This window comes from Ischnura elegans (assembly GCF_921293095.1).
Source record: "Ischnura elegans chromosome 13 unlocalized genomic scaffold, ioIscEleg1.1 SUPER_13_unloc_4, whole genome shotgun sequence".
Lineage (NCBI taxonomy): Eukaryota > Metazoa > Arthropoda > Insecta > Odonata > Coenagrionidae > Ischnura > Ischnura elegans.
In genome coordinates, this window is record NW_025791660.1 from 5,228,196 (window position 1) to 5,253,006 (window position 24,811).

General features: G+C 36.3%; 1 pseudogene; it reads left to right on the forward strand.

Moving 5' to 3' along the window:
* Positions 1 to 24,480, forward strand: part of LOC124173298 — a 28,401-nt pseudogene extending 3,921 nt beyond the window's left edge.
* Positions 24,481 to 24,811: the final 331 nt, after the last annotated feature.

The following is a 24,811-nucleotide window of genomic DNA, read 5'->3' on the forward strand; positions in this document are numbered from 1 at the left end:
ATGAAGGCGTCATTAATACATTATTTCATTTCATTTATTTATGGTATAACCCATTAATGATTTTCTTATGTACAGCATCACAGATGACAGACCATAGATAAGAGTAAACACATTTAATGAAACCATTAAATAATAATTTTTAAAATTTTTTGAGAATTGCTCATCAACGAACAAAATGTATAGGCAGCTACAATAATATATCTGTTTGGGTATAAAAGTGTTCTTGTAGAATTTTTTAACATTGATGTCATGTCTGAATTGACATGTGGCCATTCCATTTCAAATTAACCAGGCCATGACACCCGCTGACACAGATTTTCATGAAACTTGCCATGGTCATATATGTCTTCTCATAGTAGACACTCATATGGAAAAGAATAGATAACACAGGCTAAGCATTGCCTAGTTTATAAAGTTTCTGGTGCATTGAAATTAGTGAATCCATCCCTGGAAAATCTAAGTAGTGATGAAGATGAAAGTGACAGTCAACTCATCAAGCAAAAGGCAGCTGATTTGGATGACCTCCTGACTAAAATAAAGAATAAATTGCCAACAGTTAGCTGGCAGGGTAAAATGCAAATGTTGACCCTGGCCCCTTTACCATGGTCTAGGAAAAGGATTGCGAGTGAGTTTCATGTATCAGACTACACTGTGGGACAAGTAAATAAGTTACTTGATGAGAAGGAAATACCTGCTATGCCATCACCATGTGCTGGGAAACCACTTCCAAACTCCACATTAGAGCTGCTGAAAATTTTTTTACGGGCTTGACAAGAATTCTATACTGATTCCTGGATCCCAAGATAAAGTCAATGTGGGTAAAAATGAGTATATGCAGAAGAGGTTGATTTTATATAACCTCAAGGAGCTTTATGTGCTCTTCAAAGTGCAGTATTCACAAGAAAAAATTGGGTTTTCCAAATTTTGTTCACTTCATTCAAAATGGTGTGTGGGACTCATTCAGTTTGTGTTTGTGTCATATGTCAAAATGTGAAACTACTAATTAGTGCCTTGAAATTGAAGGAAACATAAGGAGTTGATGGATATCATCATCTGTGACAAAACAATGCAGATTTTATGCTAAGAAAATATTCTTACCATCTAGATCCTTCCAGGCTAATGCCCCGTTTACACAACGATCGTAGCGACATTGATCCGTACGCACCTAACCTCAAAACGTCGTGTAAATGCACAGAGTTACCATCGTAGGCCTTAGTATCTAACACTGCCGAACTTACAATGGTTAGCGCTAGTGTGCCAAGAAAAAAGAGTTGGGAAATGAAGATTGATGCATATACGATTCTTTCGTGCTGTTGCAATCTTGATACAATGATTGATATTTCATAAATAACTCTTAATATATCTAAGATATATACTAACGATTGAAGGCATTATTGAGCAGGTAGTGGAAGGACGTTAGGGGAAAGCTTTTTCTGCTGTTCTATTTAGCAAATGATATCGGATATTGTATACTATACCAGTTTTATGTATTTCTCTATTTAAGGGTTAACCCATAACCATGCATCCTTACATTATACTTCACAGATGATGGAAAATAACAAAAATACTCAAAATATTAACCAAATAAAATCGTTGTATGCAGGGTTTCACGATAAAATTCATCACAAATATCTATAACATTTAGACGAAGACATGGAGAAATCAATACTTGTGCCGAATTAAGCCAAAATCTTTGCCTTTTCTAGTTAAATAATAAGAGCAATGTGTACTGTCTCTAATGCATGGATATTCTAAAATTTTTTGGCATATTCTCTCGAAGAATCTAGATTCTTATAAGACTTCACGGACTGTTATGACTAGTTTTAGTAAAACCTCATCATTCTGTATAGCTGGGAGGTGAAGACATAATTTGCTCCATGGTAATTAAAAACAAGCAGGTGAGGATTTTTATAGTTATGACGGGATCCATAAAAATTTACTTATTAAGGAGATAGGAACATTCTAAATAGGAAATGATAAATTTGTCGAGGAATAAGGCAGTGTTGATGGATCCTTTGTCGTGTAAGAGTTTTCAAATTAACTGGGGATTGAAGATATGAAGTGTTGTAGTCAGTCAGTGAGATTCATATGTCGTAATTATTTAATTTGAGAAACTTACTTTGGACACATTTAGCCGAATTGAGTCGATATGGTAATAAGATGACCAGTTAACATTATATGCATATTTGGAATGTAGCAAAGCAACATATCTACTGTCTTTACTGCATGAATATTGTTTAACTTTGGACAGATTCCCATAGTGAATCCTACATTCTTTAAATTTTTACCAACAGTTCGGTCTAGCTTTAGTTTTAGCACATGAGAACATTAATATTATTTTGCTTCTAAATTTCCAAGATTTCAATTTCTTCACGCAGTCTCGTCGTCAGTTGTTAAATGACTATTCCACAAGGAGGACAGCACTGAGTTACGATGGTAACTTTTAGACGTGTAAACGCGCTGCAGTTGCGATCAACGTCGATACGATCGTAGTGTAAACGGGGCGTAAGGGATACCATCAATTCTGAATTTTGTGAATAAACCCCTACTGATAGAGTGAAATATAGACAGTGGGTTTCCTCTGATAGAACAGAACTTCAGTTGTTTACATCATCCATTGATGAAATCTTGGAAATTCTATGCCTCGAAATGAATAAACTGATACCACATTGTTACATCACTAAAGAAGAATCCTCGTTTTTAAAAATAAGCAAAGAAACCCTCATTTGTGAAAAAGCAGTTATGTTAATGGATTTTAGTGTTAACTCTTTATTTTTAATTCAGGATGAATTTCAAAGTTATCACTGGACCAATCTATCATCCACCCTTGCTTGATATACCTGAAGAAAGATGGTACTCTCTCTACCTCATCTCATTGTTTCATATCTGATGACCTTAACCATGATGTGGCTTTTGTTATGGAAGAGCAACGTCACCTTAGAGAATTTTTTAAAGAGAACTTCGCCTATGATCCAAGAGGTTCAGTATTTCACAGATGGATGTGCTGGGCAATATAAAAACTACAAGTCTTTTATAAATTTGTGCCATCATTATAATGACTATGGAATGAATGCAACCCGGTCTTTTTTGTCCATAAGCCATGGAAAGTCCTCCTGTGATGGTATAGGTGGTACAATTAAACAATTGGCACAGCAATTAACAAACAGTAGTGGGATGTATGAATTTTATAGAGATACTATGAAAAATATCAAAATCTATTACATTAAGTCTAGGGATGTGGCGTGGTCACGTAGTAAACTTTTGGAATAATTCATCAAGGCAAAAACAATTCCAGGCATAAGAAATTTCCATCATTTTGTGCTTTTACCACATGTAAAAGTCACTGGAAAGTTCACTCGCCTGGATGACGAGTACAGCATAATATTTGATTTTTTTTCTGAAACAGTGGATTACCTAGATAATTTGGCTGTTGGTTCATGTGCAGCTTGTATTTAGAGCAAGCAGTGTGTTACATTAAACTAGTGTAAGCTCTCAACCATGAAGAACCCCTATGAAAAAATTGTATAAAACCTGTATAAAATTGTATAAAAATTTTGTATACATTCTGTATAGAATTATATACAAGTTGTGTACAGTCTCTATACAGATTGTATAAAATCTCTATACAGATTTTATACAGTCTGTATACGTTATATACAAAAATGAGTGTATACAATTTGTATAAAAATATACATTTTATACAAATTATATACAGGCTGTATAAGAATTGTATATGGGCTGTATACAATTGTATACGGGCTGAATAAGAATTGCATACGGATTGTATGAAAGAAGACCTACCCTATGAAAAAATTGTATAAAATCTCTATACAGATGTTATACAGTCTGTATACTAGTTATATACAAAAATGAGTGTACATATACTATTTGTATAAAAATATGCATTTTTACACAAATTAGATACACGCTGTATTAGAATTGTACATGGGCTGTATAAGAATTAAACATGGGCAGCATAAGAATTGTACATGGGCTGTATACGGGCTGAATAAGAATTGTATACAAACTGTATGAAAGAAGACCTAGGAATACCTCATCCAAAATAGGTGGAGTAATACTACCCATTTTCTTCCTCATTTCATCTCAGGTCATAAAGAAACACTCATAAAAATTATTCCAACAGACCATTTCCCTTACCACACTTCCTCTAGGAACCCACATGCATACAAAGGCATAAATAAAAATGGAGTGAATGCTGTCCAAAATATAACATTATAATCCTTTAAACATTGTTAAACTGAAAACTAACCAACCATTCAATACCAGATTTTTAAATGATAAATAGGGGATTCTCAAGTTAAACAGTGGAAATTAAGAATAGCATGTAATTAATTCTAAGTAAAACATCACTTACTCATAAAAAAATAAACGTCTACAAGGTACTTCCCACACAGCACACGGACACCTTTAACACACGTTTAGGTTAGGACTGAATTTCGTTCGATAATAGTATCTAAATAATAGGTCCAGACAAGAATTTAAATAAATTAGGCTTCAATTCCATACACAATATTTATTGGGCTTCTTTGGTGAAATAATACAACACAAGAAACTACATAAGTATTATGTACTTAATTTTCTTCTCCCCCTGCAACCGTGTTGTTGCTGTCACTTGGCGTGCCTTAGTGAGTTTCTAATAGCCACCTCCACATCTTTTTCAGGGACTGACATGCTCTCCTGCACTGCTACTGTAGTAATGAAGTATAAAAATTTCATTGTAGCAAGAAATTGTCTCTTGTAGGTAACAAGCAGATTACATAAGACAGGAAACTACAGTCTTATTAGTCTCGTGTTTAACATTCTTAAGGTTTCAAAATTAGGAAACCTGTCCATTTTAGGCCGTAAACATTTTAGAAACTTTTCTTTGGATTTTTCTTCTTCTTAAAAAAGAAAAGATTTTAAGCAAAAATATTAATACATTATATATTTATAAATGAAAGTTATAAAATATACTAGTAATACATATATTATAATTAAGAACATTTTTCCTAGAGCAATTGTTGCACGACAGATCCGAACGACAGAATACAACGAACACAAAACTAAAATGCAAGAATTTCCAAATGAATTGCTGCTGCAATATTTTAAAACACCACTTTGTCCTGTACATCAACATCATGAAGCCACTTTTAACTAGAAATTACGTCCAAAGAATTTCAGGGAGAAAGGGTACATACCTTAATGTTTTCCGTAGGGGTGAAATTATCTCTTCTTATCGCCAAAATACACTTCTTCTTCAATCCATGAAGATCTATAGGAAAGGTAAAAACTTGAACTTTGGGTCTAGTCCTGAAGGGGTTTCCTTCGCATACCGGCACCACACACGAGAAAGGCATATTTAACAAAAATGCCTCACAAACAAGTTTCTGAAGCCCACCGAATGAAATTAAAGAATAACGGAAACTTCACTATTCACAAAAACTCTAATTTTCACCAACTTAACCACAAAAATCTAAGGAATATGGTGAAACAACGTAAACCACGTAATCTCCAACGACGATCCTTCCGCGGGCTCTCTTTCTCGGTGGCTATGGCCCCATCCGCAAAAGAAAATAGTCCCACACCGGATATGAATTTTTTTATCCAGAGTATCCAGAAACGAAATGACTACTGTGTCATATATTAAATCACGAGTTTTTAGGAAATTTGGGCGTATGTGATACAACTTTATCGCTGCATATGAATTTGTCAGTGTACTGTTTAAAACCTTCGTACCGCTTCATACAAACGGGACACGGGGACACTATGGAGATATGGACGCCCGCTGGTGACATTGAATCTTCCAAGTGGCATTGAATGACTAGCGTTGATGGATCTCCAAGACTCTTGTTTAAAACGCGATTCATGATCTTTAGAAGCAATTGAACTCTCGAATGTGGAACATTATTTTTGTCCCCTACTAAGTTCATTTTTGGACTTAAATTTTTGACGCCTCGGTTGAAAATTTTCCAAGTGGCATTGAATGACTAGCGTTGATGGATCTCCGAGACTCTTGTTTAAAACGCGATTCATGATCTTTAGAAGCAATTGAACTCTCGAATGTGGAACATTATTTTTGTCCCCTACTAAGTTCATTTTTGGACTTAAATTTTTGACGCCTCGGTTGAAAATTTTCCAAGTGGCATTGAATGACTAGCGTTGATGGATCTCCGAGAATCTTGTTTAAAACGCGATTCATGATCTTTAGAAGCAATTGAACTCTCGAATGTGGAACATTATTTTTGTCCCCTACTAAGTTCATTTTTGGACTTAAATTTTTGACGCCTCGGTTGAAAATTTTCCAAGTGGCATTGAATGACTAGCGTTGATGGATCTCCAAGACTCTTGTTTAAAACGCGATTCATGATCTTTAGAAGCAATTGAACTCTCGAATGTGGAACATTATTTTTGTCCCCTACTAAGTTCATTTTTGGACTTAAATTTTTGACGCCTCGGTTGAAAATTTTCCAAGTGGCATTGAATGACTAGCGTTGATGGATCTCCGAGAATCTTGTTTAAAACGCGATTCATGATCTTTAGAAGCAATTGAACTCTCGAATGTGGAACATTATTTTTGTCCCCTACTTAGTTCATTTTTGGACTTAAATTTTTGACGCCTCGGTTGAAAATTTTCCAAGTGGCATTGAATGACTAGCGTTGATGGATCTCCGAGAATCTTGTTTAAAACGCGATTCATGATCTTTAGAAGCAATTGAACTCTCGAATGTGGAACATTATTTTTGTCCCCTACTAAGTTCATTTTTGGACTTGGATTTTTGAGGCCTACTTTGAATTGCTGTTATACAAATTGTATACATTGTGTACAAATTGTATATGCTGTATACAGCTGGTGAATTAATACAGTTTATACAATTTGTATACAATGTATACAAATTGTATACAACCTGTATAAACTGTATAGAAATTTTATACGGTTTTATACAATTTTTTCATAGGGGAAGGTGATATTTCAGTTAAATTCATGACACCTAAAGGGCCCTCACCTTCATTATTCTCTCGGCCAGAGAGGTATGTTTGCTGTGTGCCACTAGGACACATATTGTGGGTGCTTAATTCTCCTGCTACTGCAAGCTCTGGGAGGTCATATTACTTCTTGAGGGAGGAAGTGGCCAACATTCAAAAAAATATTTAGACTTAGTGAAAAACAATAAGGGCCGATCTCACCAACTCCGATCAACGCTTGATCTTGGATCAACCGTACAATTAATCTCAAATCACACTGATTGAGTTTCACCAATGGCAATCAGCGCTAATCGGGGATCAACATCCTTGATCAAGTTGATCATGGATTTTCTTTGATCAAACCATGATCAACCAAGATGGCCGACGTATTGTCATTATCTGGCGAGGAGTTGGATATTATTATAGATTATTTCAGCTTATGTGCACCCCATCCTTTGGAAGTAAATGTGTATGATATATACAAAGGATAAGGAGTTTAAAAATGAAATTTAGATTATCCAAACCTGCCATTGATTTTGTCCTAGAGCGTATTTGTAACAGGGCAAAGGAAACAGAAGGAATCATCCATATCACCCGTGGAACAGCTTTAATAGCTCCGAGATTCTACGTAATGGAAAGCCTTCAGTTAAATTGAGTGGCTTGATCACATTGTATTTAAATTTAGGGGGTTGTCAACATGAGGGTAACAAATATCGTTACGCTGAGTTTGACGTTGTTTATGAAGACATGGGTATCTTGTTGGAAGATATTCCTACTGTTTGTCTTGTTTCGTTGATGGTTTTGTATTTAAATAAAACGTTTTATTATGACTGCTATGTGTGCGGTAATAGTATATAATATAAAGTATACTTGCTTGGAATCAAATGGTAGTTCAATCAGTCAGTAGTTGGGAAGGTTTGTTAAGTTAAATTTCAAGTGGTTTGTTAGAAGGATGTTATCTTGAGGAAAGAAACTTACTATATTAGTTAGTATTAATAGCAGTGCTGCTGTTGGAGTAAATGGTATGTAAAATTATATTGTGTGTATGATAATAGTCATGTCAAGTTTCCATGTAAGTACATAAGTTAACCTCAATTTCAAGATAAGCATTTTGGTACCTCATCTTACATAACGAGTTCACTTTTACATTTTAGTTTCATGTGTGTAAATCAAGTGTAATGGCCATTCAAATCAAAACCATTGAAAAATTATCTTCAAAATATGTCTGTCAACATAAAATATGTCAATATGTCCCTCCATTCTCTTGATCGTTGTTGGCATAGCCTTTCGGTGATGTTTGAGATGACACATTTTAATAAGAAATTTAATGAGTGAACTTAATATAACCATTACTGATTATTTTAACAGTGGCAAATATGAAAATAGTTCATTATTTTTAGAGGTAACTGAAGATAATGGTATTACGGTATTATTATACTATATTGTGGTACTACATATTCTGGGTAGATTTTATTAATTAATGGTCAAGAGATAAGAAGTATTGAACAATGTAGTCTTATTCATTATACACGCTCAGGAGTTAGTCATATTCTACTCAGTGATGTACTCTGATAACACTGCTGCACAGGATTTGGAGCAAACTGGTAATAATGGTATAATTGTATCCTTAAAATGATTAATGTATAGTTATGCACTTTAAAATATCTTACTTCATAAAGGTGATGTAGGTGAGAGGGTCACATAACCCACAATGTTATGTAAAAGTTAGATAAATGGCTAATCATAAACCAGTGAAAGAATCCTATTAATTTTCTTAACTACTTTTTCAATACTCAGCATAGTAATAAATACAAAAGGTGTAAAATCATGGCAATTGACAATTTCATTGCATGCATTATATTTACAGCTGTGGTATTAATAAGATATTGGCAGTGTAAATTAGAGATTTTTTACCATATTCTTCTATGAAGAATATTATGTATCAACGACATTAAATTGTTTTTAAGTAATGTCTACTGCTGTTGGATGTATATCACAATTTATTTTCCATGAATTCTTTGGCATGATGAGTTTGTTGCTCCTAATATAAGGAAGTGATAAATAGATGTCAGGTATGTGATGTGAGGTAAGATCGTGGGCGCAAATTCATGAATTCTGTTAATATAAAAGTGTTGTTCAACTATGGTATGTGATGGTTCAAAACAACTTAGATATGGGAAGTATAAAGTTTAACATGCTACCTTGTTCACACATCAATTATAGCTTGATATATACTGCAGCTTTCTTAGTATATACTTTATTAGTTTGTTATGTTGTGTCATTACTGTTATTATTTCATTATAACCATCCTCTGTATACATGTTCGAAAATTAAGGATTCTCTTTTAAAGTCAAAGCATGAAAATGGAGCAATCTCTTTCTATCGGACGATAGTCGATCTGGTCAATAATCTTCACATGTTATCATTATAAAATACAAGTGAATAAAATAAAAAGAAAAAATTGCTGTTGGGTTTTTTTTGATGCTAGGACCTTTGTAATGCTAGTATGAGTTGATTAGAGTTAGGCCTGGAAATAATTATGTGCATCTAATAGTGAAGGTCATCACATAGCTGGTAGATAGACTGTTATTAAATTGAATAATACAGATTATTGCAATTACATATTGCGATAGACTTCTCGCTAAGCAATAATAAGATACCAAATGTAACTGGTTGGTCAGTTGCTAGTTCCCTAGGGAGCAATTGACCTGATTTAGGCGATTAAAATTCTTACCAACCTTTTATTGTACACATTTATAAATTCTTCATGGCAATATAACATCCTTCAGATCTATTTTTCATCATAATTTAATGGTGGCAGTAATGGTGGTGGGAATAATTCAATGATAGCAGTGGTTACCAAATGACTTGATATTTATGTTGAATATAAATTTTGAAATTTCTAAATGAATTGCTCCTATATATCTTAAAAAGCAGTTTGCATTGTGTCTCATTAATTTTTTTACATGGCATTGTAAATTGCTTTACAAACTATGGTCTGAATGAGCCTAATTGACTTTTTATTTTCACATTGAGGTTTATTTTATGTAGCTGTCATTTAACCTGCCTCAAGTTGCAATATACATTTATGTAATTAGTAAACAGGAAGCTAAGAAGCTCCTGATATTTAAAAGTTTTTGCAGATACACAGTAATTGGTGAACTACTAAGAGTGAGTAAATCAAGCAGGCTAATTTAAAAAATCCCATTTTGTATAGCAATGCTGAACCAAGAATTCATACAGTTACCTAGTGGAAGAGAGGAACTTGTGGGGATGAAAGAAGACTTTTTTTGGGATTGTTGGATTCCCAGGCATCATTGGGGCAATAGACTGCATGCACATCCCAATAACTTCATCTTGAGGAAAAAATGTGGAATTTTTTGGAAATTAGAAGTCATAATTTTCTATCAATGCCCAGGCAGTTAGCTCCCCTACCCTATAATTGACTAATTTGGTGACCAGGGTCTGTTCACCATAGCACTATTTTCAAAAACTTTTTTTTGAGGGCTAAAGTTTAAAGTGCAGAGGTTGCATATGTGGCTGAGGTTATATCCATCCTCCCTATTGAAGGTGTTTGTCCTTTTTGCTATCTTGACGGATTCACGTGTAAGACGCGGATGGTATTCTTCCGTCTTCGCCAATAACCCTATAGCATTAAACCTTATTTATTACGCATCAATTCCCAAAAACAACCACCAACATTGATTAAAGAAGCTGTGAAAACCTTCATACAAAACTTAGCCATTATTTTCAAAGATAGAGACAATATATTTTAACCTATGCCGCTTGTCATATTTCATGGGTAACTTTAAATTACCATTCACAAGGCAAGGAGAACTGATTCAGTGTCATGAGTGATTGTGTTTGCGAGCAGTGAAGATTGAATGGAGTGTTGAGTGTTTCCCACTCCCCCCACAATTCCCTGATTTCCCAATTTTGGGGGTTTTCCGTGATGTGTACGTGATCAGTGAAAGGTCCACATTTTTCCCAATCCCCTCCCTGCAAACAACAACTGTGAGCATCGAATGGCATGTGACAGAACCTGCACCCCTTTCCTCTAAGAAATGAGAACAAACTTCGGCAATTCCCCCTCCCGGTGGTAAGGATTCCATGAAACCCGCTTCTTCCTGAGTTTCCTCCAGTTGCCCCAACCTCAGAAAACTAACACTCTCTGGTTAATAAAATACAGACCAATTTCTGCTTGAGGACATACATCGACCCCGGCTTCATGATGCAGCCAAAGACTATGCCCGACAGCTGATGGTGTCTTGCCTGTCTGGTGGAGGAGAGGTAGAAAGAGAAGAGAATGGTGGAGGTTAGACTGTGAGGTGAAGAGTGTATAAGAAGAGAAAATAGGAGAATAGAGTGGTAGATTTCCCATGCCAAGAGGAATAAGGTCAACCCACGACGCCTTGAATTAAATATTCCCTTAGCCCATGGTGAATGAATACGTTGCAGGAGCCAGCCAAGGTCATCCCCATCCCTGACAGAGAGCCAAAAAGTAAAACTGTTATCCCACTTGACTTCCCCCCTGTTAAGAAGATTCACAGAGAAATCCCCTTTATAATCAAGAATAGAAGGACTAACTCTGAAGAAGACCGGTTGCCCCGCTATATTTGTACCTTGCCTTTGTTTATTCTTTTGGCCCACTTTTTTCCCCGGAAAGGAGTGTATATTTTAGTATTTAGGACAGCATATTATTTGTAAGATTTTAGGATTAGTGTTGGTGTTGTCACTTCATTTGTTTTTATATTCACGTGAAAAAAAATATTAAAAGATAAGATTTTTGGGTATTATTTTACAAGAGGTACAATCCGGATTTCGCCTTCAAACCTTCACTTTCCTGTAGTATTTTTGCCTCCTGATTAACGTGGTGACATTCATTCCTGGCGGAAATTAATAGTTTTCGAGATATTTTAACTTTTATGGATAGCGATTTTCGGGTTCTGCGCATGCGCCGCCATTTACGATCTTCACTTACTCACCCTCTACTTTACGCACTTCACCTTCTGCGCATGCGCAAACATTACCATGCCGCCAAATTTAAAGTTTACCCACTGAGGAAGACCTGCCTGGGACATCTGGGCAACCATAAGCACTGGAAGGTAAGCACATTTTACCCACTTCTACCTCCCACCCTACCAACTGGACCAGCTCGAAGGATATTTTTTTCTAGTTGACCAACTCGTACATGTGCCCGGAAAGTGATTTACCCACTTTACCAACTGGACCAGCTCGAAGGATATTTTTTTCTAGTTGACCAACTCGTACATGTGCCCGGAAAGTGATTTACCCACTTTACCAACTGGACCAGCTCGAAGGATATTTTTTTCTAGTTGACCAGCCCGTACATGTGCCCAGAAAGTGATTTACCCACTTTACCAACTGGACCAGCTCGAAGGATATTTTTTTCTAGTTGACCAGCCCGTACATGTGCCCAGAAAGTGATTTATCCACTTCTACCTCCCATTTTGTTATGTATTGGACCATCACTAGGGATATTTTTCTCTTGTTTACAATTTCAAACATGTTCCGTGAAACTCATTTACCGCCATTCCAATATGGCCGCGCATGCGCAGAACCCGAAAATCGCTATCCATAAAAGTTAAAATATCTCGAAAAATATTAATTTCCGCCAGGAATGAATGTCACCACGTTAATCAGGAGGCAAAAATACTACAGGAAAGTGAAGGTTTGAAGGCGAAATCCGGATTGTACCTCTTGTAAAAATTTACCTTGTAAATATTTAAATTTCATTTTTATATCATTTTAGAGATGTCATTTGTGTTTGGTAAATCTGAAATCTGCTTACTTTCAGCCTACTGATACGGACAATGGAGAACTGGTTCAGAATCCCACAATGGCCATGGGGTCTATGACAGACGCGGAGGGTGAGTGATCTTCAGTGTTTGAAAATGACTCTTAACTGAAAAGACTTATAACTAATTCCAATTGGGCGAATGTCAAAAAACTGGATCTCAAAATTCAATTAAATTTTGCAAACATCGCATTAAATTTTTTATACAGATTCTTTTGTCTATTTACAAATAAATTCATCAATCTCAACTCTCAGATTCAGAATTCAATAAAATTATGAATTTGAACTTTTTCGTAATTTTTTTATACACTCTATTTTAAAACAGGTAGTTTTTCGTCAACATTCCCATAAAGTTCACTGAAAATTTTATTTTTACATGTGGCTCGACCCCGGGTCCTCCACATGACAACTGGGCACTTGAACCACTGGACTAATGCTCACCTTTTGCAGAGTGGCTCTTATGCATGAATGTATCTGACCTGTAAATTTTAAACTGCATTTCAGTTTAAAATATTTGGTTATATATGTAACCCCATATGGGGGCTGATTCAAGGACTGCCCCCGATGGAAAATTTATAACGCAAGAAAATTTGATTGAATTCTGAGACCCGGTTTTCGGACAATTACTTTGTGAAGTATGTAGCATCTCTATTTGTCATCCATCTATACATTCTTTTGTTTATGATTTAAAGTTCCGCTTGAGAATGTAATCAGGTCGGCAAATGTCTTGTAAAATTTTCGTCATGCTTTATGGACATTAACCAATATATGCAGTCATGTGCATTCATATGGGAATACCTGCGTACTTCACCTAACAATTTTGTCTTTAAGACTGGATAATAGAATAAAAATCCCAATAAGTCTCTTGTGAAGAACAATAAGCATAAGATTGTTATGATTAGGACATATTAGGCATAAGCATAAGATTAAGACAGTTATGTACCATGTCAATTGTGGCATCCATAGACAAAATAAACATGGTACCTGTTGAAATGAGATCAAGTGGTTTTTTCAGTTTTGAAATTATGGTAAAATTTTGCTTAGATAGACTCCCCAACCAATTCACTGTTTTTGCTCTTGGCAACTGTGCTTTAATTGACCTAACAGTTGTTCATGGAAAAAGTGAGGTAAGGAAGAAACTGATTTGGCTAAAAATAGACTAAACTCAATTTCAATACCTTGTGTGCAGTAGTTAGAGTTCTGCAGAGTAATGACAGTGGGTGACCAGACCATGCTTACTTATTCTCGTTAGCTAAATTTTCAAGGTTATGGCTTCATCCAAATTGTTAAAGGTGGTACAGCGATGTAAAAGGCATTATCCTCTTTGAGGGTTGATATGAGAAGTTTGAATTAACCCATTAAATCCCAAGCATGTTAATAACTTAAAAATTCCAAATATTTTGATGAATTAGCAATAAAATAGACTCAAATAAGGCAAATTATCGATTTTTATATTTTTATTGTTTTAAGTTTGCGGTTGGGAGTTTCCCGGGACAAATGAGCCGTTTCGCTTTTTTTCGGTACTCTTTTATTCTTGCTAATAATTCGCTTTTATTGTAACCCAAATATATAATTAACCCAAAATATTGATTAAACTTGGTATTGTTCATGAAATTTAGAGGACCAATTAGTATGTTAATGAATATTGCACTTTCGTTAATCACTAAACATCTGGCTGCTACGAACTCGGCATCTTCGTCGTGAATTTTTTTGTCACAAACAATATTGTGGCCAACCGTGTCTTTCCTTACTGTATCTCACAAACTATTTATTCCGTTATGTCCTATATTATTGCAAGTTTAGTGACTAAAAGTGTAGTTGCTCAAATCGAAACTTGAAGCTTGTGCATGGTAGAAGGTCCATATTATCAATAACAGATACTATATTACTTCCACAAAGTACTTATAAAAATTTATACTATTTGACTGCCCCAGCAAGGAAAAGCTGATTTCCATCAAATTTGATACTGATTTCCAACAGGTTTGACGCACTGATTTCCTTCTCCTTTGAATCTGTTTTGAAAATTGAAACAGCTGGAAATCAGTTGGAAGACAGTGGGAAATCAGTTGTGAGGGTCCAACATGGCGGCTGTTTTCCTACTCATTTCCATGAATGTGGTTTGACCCTGGTTTCCACTGTTCTACAGATTTGAATCCGGTTTCCCCGTTTAAGCTATTTCGAATCTGTTTTCCACCTTCATACCTATCAGAATCTTGTTTGCGACTCGATTCTCACCTCCTATGGCCTGCTGATGCATAAGTTAACTTCGGATACATGAGTTGACTGCTGATACCCGAGGCGGAAATAATTATTTCCGCCAATTCCAAGTTTCGCAGAGCTGCACTCAACCAACGTTTCTAACTCCACATACTACATCTCTATCATCAATCTGGATGTAGACTCAGCTGAAAAAAGTTTACAAAATACAGCCTAACAAAATGAACTTCATGTAAGTCTCCCACCACAACAAAATATCACAGGCTCTACTAACGTATTTATTAAGTATGCACAAACCCTATTGGAAGTACATATTCAATTGAAAATACATAGTCATCTAATTTGGTAAACTTCTGAGGCAGAATACACTTAAAATCTCAATTTCGTGCGTTAGAAATAATTTAGGGAAACAGAATTTACAGATGAAATCTCATTTGAAGTAGAGTTAGACAAACTAGTTGGGCTTTTTGTAATTGTTTATAAGTTCTTGAAAAGTTATCGAAAGGCAAAAGTTTTGCCAAGAGTAACAGAACAGTCACTGCACCAGAACAACAACAACTTACATCAGATTCCACAATCTTGAATTATCGAGGAGGACAAATTTTTCCGTCATTAACAGAAAAATCACAACACTAGAAAATATTTCAGATGCCTTTATGAAAGAAAGACTTTTTTACGTGACTTATGAAAATAATTTTGGTTCAGCATTAAGCCAATGATATCTGTAGTTACACTACAGAAACTTGCCATTTATGTTAAAATACATGAACACGGTCGTTTCACTTAGCACAAAAAAACCAGCAAGATACAAAATACTCTGAAAATCCTGGTAGAATCTCTTCGGCGACGTAACATATTATACATATTGCATACAAAAATATTAGTAATCGCTCAAAATCTGTTGACACAAGAAATTATTCAATGAAAACACAAAAGATCGAAATCACATCAGACTTCCACTGTCGCTTGAAGACTGAAGAGATGCACGAATGGCTTAATTCAACGCTGCGGGAATTTAGCACTGGTTAAATAATACTGATATGATTATTTTTTCTTCACGCCCTGTTACTTTAGCACAAAACAGAACCACATGCATGTAAACATTGAGCGGCGTATCGGCGTTGCTACTTTGGTTTGCTATCTTTTGTAGTTAGGTGGCAGCACAATGCCCGCTATATTTTTTTAAAGGCGAAGGCGCAAAGTGAGGTTTAAACGAGCTTAAGCCGTATTAGCCACTTAAATTGCATGTCCGGTGAGTTCCAGCAGGTGAAATGATGCACAATACCAAATGTGGATGATGTACAGTAAATTTTTTTCATCACCCGTGAATTTTTGCAAGACGGCAAAGTACATATTTCCTCTACGTCATTATTTCTGACCATAATTTTGAACTAAATATACTCATTGACACCTCAGAAGAAGTAATTTTCCAATCAACGCAGTCGTAAAGCCTGTGTGAGATAGGTTTTTATAAGACACCCATTTCAAGAGAATTTCAAATTCATTCTACAATTCAACTCTGTTGGAAAGCACTTGTGGAAAACACTTTCAAGCCAATAAATAAGGAAAAGAGTTTCAAATGACATTCAACTCAGTGTCAATACAGTCCATGTGGAAGACGGCTGGAAACCAGTTACAATGGAAATGAGATTCAAATCACTTCCTTCCATTTCCTGTCCGCTGGAAACCAGTGGAAATCAGTGTCAAGACAGAGTCAAATCAGATTTTAAGGATTCAGATCAGATTCAAATGAGGTTCAAAACTGTTAATAATCAGTTTTTCTTTCCTGGGCGGTTTCCGCTATTACACCATTATAAAGTACAGAAAATATAAAGAAACCGGTCAAATAATAGGAATTTTTATATCGCGGAAGCAACAAAGTGTCTGCTATTGATGGTGCGTATGGGTTTCCGGGCGCTCCAGCCGCGTTCGTCGGTTTTGGGTGACGACGGTTTCGAGAGCCATCCTGCTCCCGTCTTCAGGTCGAAATGGAGAAGCTTAATTTTCCGCCGAGTTATATAGGCAGGCCCCTGGGCGCTGATTGGCCAGGACCCTCTTCCATGTCTTATCGATCGGGTGGCCGTGGTCTCTATTGAAGTTCTTCGTTTTGTATATCTCCAGGGCTTCTCTTATTTGCCGTGGGTAGTAACGGCTCTCCTTTACCAGTATTCTTGCCTTGTAGAACTCAATGGTATGTCCCGGCTCACTCCAAGCGTGTTCTGCGATGGCCGACAAGTTAAACTGCTTCTGTCTCATGGCTCGGGCGTGTTCCTTCATCCTTGTGGCCATCCCTCGACACGTCTCTCCTACATACGATTTCCCACATGAGCAGGGCACTTGGTAGACACCCTCGTATAGCTCCTGTGGGATTTGGTCTTTCGGCCCGGGCACACCGTCATGGATCTTGGTCACACAGTTGAATCGGGTGACCACGTCATGTTTTTTGAGAATTCTGGCGATCCTCTCCGAAGTCCCCGCGACATACGGGATAGTCAGTTTCGCTGCTGGTGTCACCGAATCCTCCTCAGTGGTGTGGCGTTCCATAGGTTCCATTGCTCGATACGTGAAATTAAAAATATCAAACAGTCATTACTCAGTGAAAACTCACAACATGCCAAACATCCTAGTAAAGACCCTTCAACACTTATGTGGATGTATATTTAGGACTAAAATACTGTACTTGCCTGAAACTAAAGTTTCACCATAAAAAGGTAACATATTCTTGATAAGATTTTCATTTTTCTGTCCAAAAAGAAACGCTCTATACGACCACTGCCGCGGCGCGCCGTTTCCCTAGATTACCGGGGTCCTCCCAACATTGCGTGAACGCAACACTTGCTTAATTCTTAAATAATTTGAAAACCACTCAGTCACATTCACCCAATTTGTTGCAACGGCCTAGAATACAAATGCATCATTGTATTTGCAGAGAGATATAATCATCGAGATTTAACAGATTCAGATGTTAACTTTGAAGATAACCTAAAATAACAACATACATATAAATGAAAAGGCTATTGTAAAAACAAAAGTTATTCAATTTCTTCCGTGAAAAAATTCATAACATTTTAGAAAGCATTGAACTACCTATGTTAAAAATATTAACTACTTATCAATAACAAATGCGGAGAAAAAAATCGCAAATTTTCGTTGCGTTCACGCAACGTTGGGAAGAAAGGGGTCAATTGGATGTTGATTTAAGTTATAACTGCTAAGTTTATATTTTACTAGGATGCTTTAGTGACATTTTCTACATTGCTGCACATTTTACGTGCTTTGTGTTTTATGAAAATTCACTCTAGACTTATTCAAAATTAAAATATTATTGTGATGATTGCTTCTAAAAGTAGATAAATATAAAAGGGAAGTGTTAGGGAATTGGAAAATGTATACATGTTGACAACCTGGAAATCAGGTATCTTTGCCACTTTTCAGCTTTTTCATATGAAGACTGTGAATAGACAAATTGAGGAAATGAAATAGATATTCTTACAGACTGACTCTTGAATCAGGCTTCATGGTGATTGCTTGCTAGACTTTATCCATGGTGAATTCAACCCTGTTTACTGAGCCAGCCAGTGAAACCAGACGATTGTATATGGTCCTAAGGCAGAGTTGAGAAGTAGTGTGGGGGAAGGCTAGTTATATGTTACAAAATGTACTTTCTGCCTGTTCAGTTCGTCTTTGCATGAAAAGCCTTTTATCAAAATGTTGGATTTATTGTGCAAACACGACAATCTTTTTATCATTTTAACATTCTGTGTAAGTGGTCTGTTCTGATGGCTTGCAGCAGTTGACCTCCAGAAATGGAGAACTTCGAAGCAGGTAGGCAGAAAAAGGTCAGTGGGGGAGAAAGAGGGAAGGGTGAAACACGATTCTATTATTCTAATTTATTTTGAAGCCTTTCATTTATGGTCTTTGTAGTACGATCCCTGCGCGAGCTGGGGCCTTTTTTTATTTCGGAGAGGAGGAAAGCATCGGAGGAGGGGCCGAGGGTGGATGGATGGAGGGGTAGCAGATTTTTGGAATTGTGCTACGCAGTTACTATCCCACGGCACTGTGCGTCTCGTGGTGGGAGGAATCGCGAATTTTCGGATTTTTCACCCGATCATCTTCGGTTCCCCACGTCAAAATCTATTCACCGCTCTGATCCACGAATTTGACGTAATTCGTCAACTTGCCTAAAACAGCGCTGCCTGCTCTAAACTACTACAGTTCTCTACATTTTCCGAGTCAACTACCAACGACGTGCGTGCGACAGTGTATGACGCGAAATTCAGAGTACTACTGTCTGTAAAAAAAAGCAAGATACTCGAGTTTGAGGAGCTCTAGCGTCCAAACGAAGCAATCGATGTCAATGAAATAAAAAGCATACGAAAGAGAATTTAGTTCTACGTTATATCATGTACTTTAAAAATTCTTCGGCTTAATAGTATTTCCTGTACTTAAGAAGATAACAGTACCAATCAATTTTCAATTGACTCACTGGTTTCGAAGTTAGCAGAGGTTTGCGTTGTTTACAACAACTCCGTTAATTTTTGTGGTATAAACAATTTGTTTTCGGCAAATTGCTAGCAATAGATGTGGCTTCTTTGTATCGAAATTGAAAATTATAGGAGCGAAAACTACGGGAATGCCAAGCGCTCAAAGTTGGGCAACTTGATTTTATGCGCAAAAAACGGGTACTTTTTTGAGAAAAAATTAAGTACAGGAAATACTATTTAGCTGAAGAACTTTTAAAGTACATGATATAACGTAGAAATAAATTCTCTTTCGTATGCTTTTATTGCATTGAAATCGATTGCTTCGTTTGGACGCTAGAGCTCCTCAAACTCGAGTATCTTGCTTTTTTTACAGACAGTAGAGGTATTCGAGACGGTACCTTCAGCATAAGTATTCGAGACCTCGAATATCAATTACTTTAGAATTCGAGGTATTCGAGTGTTCGCGGATACTAATCGCATATCTAATTATTACCCAAAAAAATTCAGTACAATCGAAAGGATGATCATTTTAAAATTACATATATATTATATACAGTTACGTACAGTCATGTATGATTTACCAATTCAGGAAATAGATCTCTCAAAAATTGTATGACAATGTATTTAATTTATAATTTTATATAGAGCATACGAGACTAAAATATACAATACCATTTAAGCCTTATTATGAAAGGGAAAAAAGCACTCGGGACAGAGTGGAGGAGAATCCTAACAGCCAGTGTAGATATATGCGGTCTCTTTCCTATGCCAAAGAGTGCTTGCATTGTCGATACTTCTTTCTGCCTCTTGGATGAGTTTAGGGAAGTGAGATGGAGATATTGATGGTAAAATTGGTTTGGAAAATCGAATGTAGGATGGAATGATTAAGTATCTAATGACAGAAAGGTGGAATTTATGGAGGGAAATCTTTTCGTTGGGTACACGATAATAAATGTAATGGCAGTTTGAAATTTACATTAAATTTTAAGTAATCACTGCACTTCATTTATTAATTGAATAAAACGTTTAAGTATCAGACAATCGGAATCCCCGATCCTACTGTGCTCATCATATTGTTTCCTTCCCAGTCTACCGTGTGAATATGCCCTAGACAAGTGGCCAAATGCTGGCCCATCCTTTGGTAAGAAAGAAGGAAGAGCTGCCTCACATTGTAAGGGTTCACTCCTTGCGAGACGCTGGGTGATGCTATTGGGTCATGCTAGAAGGATGAATATTTCTTGGTTCTTTCCCGCACAGGCTGGTAGCTAAATTCAAGAACTCCCGCAGCTAAAGGGTTAACTAAAAGTAGCGTCTGAGGTAATCCGCAATACGAAACTTTTATGATCGACTAGCTTAGGAGTGTAATGCAGAAAATAAATAAAAATTCCAAAACCGTTCTCTAGGGAAAGTAATTAAATCAGTGATATGAGCAGTTCCAGTGCAATTCGTACTCCTAGTGCACAAGCATGGAAAAGACTAAACCGAAATTCAGTCAATTAAATCTGACATCAACTTTGCACTAGCTAATTGCCGTAGCATTAAAAACAAGAGCGCAAAAATTCAGCATGAATTTCAGGATGCAGACGTGGTCATAGGAACAGGGAGTTGGCTATTGGAGGATATATAAGCAATAATTAAGCTTTTTGTCCTGGGTATAAAACTTTAGGATGAAATTGAACATGTGGCAGATGTTTTTATAACAGTGTAATCAGATTTGCTCAACGTCGCCCATGAAATACCAGCAATTAAATAGAGAGAGTGTGGTGTACAATTAAACAACAAAACAGAAGGGAAACTCCAATACCGAATCGGTTCTCACATATTGTTTAATAATAAAGTAGTTGACAGGTCTAACAAAGGAAATAAAACATTACACCTTTTAGCAGTAAGCCATCTTAAATAGATGAAGCAAATCAATATTATTGACGGTTTGAGTGGTCACGGAATAATTTTGGCAACCTGTTTGCTCTTTTTATAGACCTCCAAACTCCTCACTTGATATTATATATCAATTATGAAATATAATATTTGCCTTGACTTTAAGAGACAGCAAAGATTTATTAATGATTAAGGGAAATTGTAATCTCCCATCTCTAAATTGGGATTCATCCACTGCAATCGGATTTTTTAGAATATTATTACCCATTTATCATTCTCTCTATGATTTATTATGCTGGCAAGAATTTTTTGTGAGCATTAACTACCTTCTGGCCACCATAGTTATTGTCCATTATTATTGCATATTTTTAGTACTGCATTGCAAGAAGCTATTTGCATTTAATAATGATGAGAATTGTTTCAATTCAGCATTACATCGTATATGTGTGCATGCTATTTGTAAATTCAGTTTATAATTACTTCTGTGCATGAAAAAGTGCATTTTGGTGTTTTCTGGAGTAGATACTTGAGGTTATTGTGCAAATATATTGCTCAATTTCTCTGAGGAGCAGTGCCACTAAACTCTTGAAGAAATGTATGGAAACCACCGTAAAACAATTAGCTGACACCTTTTTATATGTATAGCATCTAACCAAAGAATTGGTTAAAAGAGCTGTCTTATATCTGTCTAATGGCTGTTATAAATTAGTTAAACAAATCAATTATTTCACGCTTGACCTTATGTTTAATGTGAAATTCTTTTCCAGAGTCTCCAGCTACTGAAAGAGCCTCAGCCTTGTTTGCAGTCCTTGAACCAAAGATTAGAGCATCACATTCGTCCCTCAAAACCTTTCTTTCTAGAAGGGAAATCAACAGATCTTGTCAGCCCATCTCCTCCAAAAGTTTAAATCAGCTGATGTGTAAAAGGCAAGGGGTGAGACAGAGAGGAAATAGGCTTCTTAAGAATAACTTCGAAGGAACAAGGGAGAATAAAAATGTGAGGGAAGTGAGGAGAAGCTTCCTTGTAGATGGAAAATCGTGCACAGGTAGTCCACACACTGCAAAGAAGCCTTATTCCTGTGGTGAATGTGATAAGTCTTTCACTGGAAAACGCAGCCTGGTCCGTCACATTCGGACTCATACGAAGGAGAAACTTTATTCTTGCAATGAATGTGATAAGTCTTTCACTCAAAGGAGCCACCTTGTCTGTCACATTCGGACTCATACGAAGGAGAAACCTTATTCTTGCAATGAATGTGATAAGTCTTTCACTCAAAGGAGCAGCCTTGTCAGTCACATTAGGACTCACACGAAGGAGAAACCATATCCATGCAGTGAATGTGATAAGTCTTTCTGTCATAAGCGTGACCTTGTCTGTCACATTCGAACTCATACGAAGGAGAAACCATATCCATGCAGTGAATGTGATAAGTCTTTCTCTGTAAAGAGTAACCTTGTCCAACACATTCGGACTCATACGAAGGAGAAGCCTTATCCATGCAGTGAATGTGATAAGTCTTTTTCTCATAAGATTTCCCTTGTCTGTCACATTCGGACTCATACGAAGGAGAAGCCTTATTCTTGCAATGAATGTGATAAGTCTTTCACTCAAAGGAGCAACCTTGTCAGTCACATTAGGACTCATACAAAGGAAAAACCTTATTCGTGCAAAGAATGTGATAAGTCTTTCTCTCGAAAGAATGTCCTTGCCAGTCACATTTGGACGCATACGAAGGAGAAACCATATCCATGCAATGAATGTGATAAGTCTTTCTGTCATAAGCGTGACCTTGTCTGTCACATTCGAACTCATACGAAGGAGAAAACATAGCCATGCAGTGAATGTGATAAGTCTTTCTTTCAAAAGAGTTCCCTTGTCACTTACATTCGGACTCATACGAAGGAGAAGCCTTATCCATGCAGTGAATGTGATAAGTCTTTTTCTCGTAAGATTTCCCTTGTCTGTCACATTCGGACTCATACGAAGGAAAAACCTTATCCATGCAATGAATGTGGTAAGTCGTTCACTCAAAGGAGCGGCCTTGTCTGTCACATTCGGACTCATACGATGGAGAAACCATATATATGCAATGAATGTGATAAGTCTTTCGCTAAAAAGAGTCACCTTGTCAGTCACATTTGGACTCATACGAAAGACAAACCTTATCCTTGCAGTGGATGTGATAAGTCTTTTTCTCTTAAGCGTGACCTTTTTTTTCACATTCGAACTCATACGAAGAAGAAACCTCATTCTTGGAATGAATTTGATATGTCTATCTCTCAAAAGAGTCACCTTGTGAGTCACATTCGCACTCATACGAAAGATAAACCTAATTCTTGCAATGAATGTGATAAGTCTTTCTTTCATAAGCGCAACCTTGTCCGTCACATTCGGACTCATGCGAAGGAGAAACCTTATTCGTGCAATCAATGTGATATGTCTTTCTCTGAAAGAGCAATTTAGTCCGTCACATTCAGACTCATACTAAGGAGAAACCTTATTCGTACAATGAATGTGGAAAGTCTTATACTACCAATCGAAACCTTGTCTTTCACATGCGGGTACACCGGAAAGAAGCCTTATTCTTGCAATGAATATAGAAAAACTTTCTCCTGATAAATGCACCTTTTTTTCCATTTGGAAACATACAGGGTTAGGTCTTAGTTGACTAATTAATTGGTATTCATTTGCAATGGAGGTAAATTATTTTCAATATTATGAGTTCTATTTGTATGAAATGAAAAAATGTCCCATAATGTTGAAGATGATAAAAAAATATTCAGTAAGATCTGTGACCTTATTTTATTTATCATCAAGTATTTTATACTGCTATTTTTTCAAGGACCAAATAATTTATTCTTATATATTTACCTGTAAATTTTTTCACTGGTGGAAAATTATTCACATTTAAAAGTAATACATGCATTTCAACACTTTCGATAAAAGCTTAGGACACTTTGTCTCGAGAATTATTTTTAATATAATGTCTTTGATTATTGCGTCATTAATCAGTGCTTCATTGTCTGATCAATGTTAGTTGATGTAGTGCATCTATGTAATTTATATGCAAATGTCAAGTTCACAACAATATACGATTGATGAAGAGGGTGCTGAGCTAAGTGACCGGTCTGTTTTAATTGTTGATGTACCCACATGCCTTTCAATGATCACATCGGTATTGGGTTGTAGTTTGAATGGCTGCACCACAATCACCATGCAATTATTACTTCAAATGACAATAATATGTCCTCTTGAAACCATTGCTAGCCATGGTTAAGGCTTAAATGATCAATGCAATGAATTTCTTTCTCAGATGAATGGCCATATACTAGGTAAATGTATCCCGTTTATAGGCACGAAACTAATAACTTCCGTGCCGTGCTAAATACAGTTTTTAGGGAATTGTTCGTATTACACGCGTGGTTTTGCGTATCGAGATATATCAATTGA